The sequence below is a fragment of the Gossypium arboreum genome, chromosome 2 (assembly GCF_025698485.1).
Source record: "Gossypium arboreum isolate Shixiya-1 chromosome 2, ASM2569848v2, whole genome shotgun sequence".
In the NCBI taxonomy this organism is placed as follows: domain Eukaryota; kingdom Viridiplantae; phylum Streptophyta; class Magnoliopsida; order Malvales; family Malvaceae; genus Gossypium; species Gossypium arboreum.
Window position 1 is genome coordinate 18,663,392 of NC_069071.1, and position 3,057 is coordinate 18,666,448.

Here is a 3,057-nt window from a genome sequence, read left to right on the forward strand (position 1 = left end):
AGCTACATTCACTTATAAGATAGCACCCTTAATGAGCTCATACCATGACTATACCTAACCGAATTCAAATAGAGAATTTAGTACAATTACACATTCTTACTAATGTATAATTCTAGCATGCTTCAATATTTTATACACCTCATTCGGCCCTAACCATTCACTTAACTTATATGTACAAATTCCATCTCAAAATTAAGAGTTGCAACTACAATTAGGTTACAACAATGCCCATCAATGACCGAATGCTTAAGCACAACTATACTAAAAATTTATCCAACATCATTTTAATTTTCCCTTCACTATTTTTTTTCTAATCATCAAATTCAAAGTGATTTACATATATATATAAACCAACCTTGTTAGCACACAATATTCCTTAACTGAATGTCATAAACCCAAGCCACACATTTTGTTCATTAAGACCCTTCAATGACCACATTCGTACCCCCTTATGAACAAACCAATTTCAACCTTCAAGAAAAAGTATATGTACCAAGAGCTTCAAACTACTTGGCGAATATCAAACCTCCAAACAACCAAACTTAATCCATGGAATGAGTAGAACTTGAACTAATCACCTTATTTATACCTAAATTTCCAAGAATTTCAAAGTGCTTACCTCTTCCTAAGCATCATCCAAGCGAATCATGAACAAAAGAATTCCTTTCTTCTTCCTCCCTCAAGTCATGGCAATGGAGAAGAAAGATGAGCATTCCTTCATTTTTTCATTTTACCTTCTTTTACTAACAATATTTTATCTCCAATAACCCAATTTCTTATTATAATATCTAATTAACATATATATTGCCCATCAACAATCCATCTTGGCCGCCACTACAAAGGAATTGGGGAATTTGACATGCAAGTCCACCCTTGTGTCATCATGCATTAACAAGCCATTTAAAATTAGCCTATCATATTTCACCATGTCTCATATTGATCCTTATTTAATAATTTCTCATGCAATTGGAAAAATTAGAGAATGAAACTTCCACATACTCATGTACACACATAATAAGCATAGAATATAGCAATTAATTATTTTTATGACTCGGTTTTGTGGTCCCGAAACCACTTTCCGACTAGGGTCACATTAGGACTGTCACAGCTCGAGTGTGAGCATCTATACGAGATATAAGATAGAGATGGTTTTGACCATGTATTGACATTTGGTTTACGAGATACCCGAGTATTCGATGTTATTCCAAATAGTTCATCGGGCATAGTGATGTTACGAAAATATATGAATTTAATATAAACGAATAAAGGTATGTACGTGAATCATGTGAGAATTGAATCTATGAGATTTGTGATTTCATGTCTATCTTTGTGGATGAATATATATTAAGCGTGTGGATCAAATTGAGTTGCATTATACTATGTTTAATTACTTAAATTGTGATTAAATGGTAACTTGAGTTTTATGCTATACGAACTTACTAAGCTTAATTGCTTACTCTATTTATTTTTCCATGCTTGATAGTGTTTCGGAAGCTCGCTCAGATTAGAAGTTGTTAGAGATTGCATCACACTATCAAACTCTCCTTTTGGTACTTTTGAACTTTATGCAACTTGGTTATAAGGCATGTATAGGTCTTTTGACTAATGAAAGCCTATATGTTTTGGTTATGTAATTAGTCATTTAATATGGCTTGATTTGGTATATGTTGGTATGTATATATATGTGAGGTTTGTCTCATGTTATATGTTGTTTGGATTGCCATGGGAATGCTTTGATTGAGTATTGGTAGATAGGTACTTAATAGGTAAACTTGATAAATTGTATGCATGTTGTGTGTTAGGTACAAATGTGCATATATTCATTTGACCATTTAGGTAACTTTTGGAAGTGATATTGATATGGTTTTGAATGGCTAGTTGTATGCTTTTAAGTGGTTAATTGAATGTGTGGATATGGCTTGCTATAGACTTGAAATTGGTTAGTCTTGAATGCTTATTTATGTCATGGTTTATGTACATTGTTTGGCTTAGGTTGGTACCACATTGGGTGAGAAATATGGCTTGGAAAATGGCCTATTTTTGTCCACACGGGCAGAGACAAGGGTTTATGTCTTAGCCGTATGTGACACACTGCCAAGTGACACGGCCATGTGTCTCTTGATATTTATTTAGAAACCAAGTCAGCAGCTTCACACAGCCTAGCACACGGCCTGGCACACAGGTGTGTGAAGCCATTTGGAAGGGTACACAGGCGTGTGGTCTGGTCATGTGACCCAAGTCAGTAAGTTACACGGGGTTGGACACATCCATGTGATCCCATTTCGAATGTCTACACAGCTTGTGACACGGGCTTGGCCACACCGGCGTTTGTCCTTTGCACTTTGAAATTTTTTCATGTTTTTCTAAAAAACTCTTAAGTACTCAGTTTAGTTCCTAACCACTTCTAATTCTTATTTTAGGCCTTGAGGGCTCGCGTTAGGGACTATATGATTGAATTTGAATGACTTTTGTTTAGATATGAGAAATGAATATAAAATGTATGATTGTTTAATTGATTAGTTCGGTAATGCTCTGTAACCTTATTTCGGCGACGGATACGGGGTAGGGTTATTTTGAAAGCGTTGGGGAAATGATGGCGGTGGGCAAACTTTACGTTATAATGATTTTTTTGCCTGGGCATTATATATCTGAGTTTTCTTCAGAATTTCTTGGTCCAGTTTTCTTAGTTTTGATGCTCTCGAGTTGTTTAAGGGTTTTACTCGTAATTTTTTCTGAATTTCCTGATTCAGGAACAACATTCTTGTCAACTTTATCTAGTTGTGGGCAACTTTTAAGAGTGATTACTTTACTATGTTCTTTCGCATGTGTTCTTGTATTCTCGATACCACTAAGCAAAGTTCCTTGTGTTCTTGAGTTCAAAGCATTAGCTATCTATGCTACTTGATTCTCTAAAACTTGTAATGATGATTCTTGGCTTTAGACCATAGTTGTAACACCCTAAAATATAGGAACTTATTTTCTGTATGTTGTGTAACTCAAATGCATGCTTGTCTCAATGGTTAAGTGTCTTGGGAAGCACCTGAGAAGTCTTAGGTT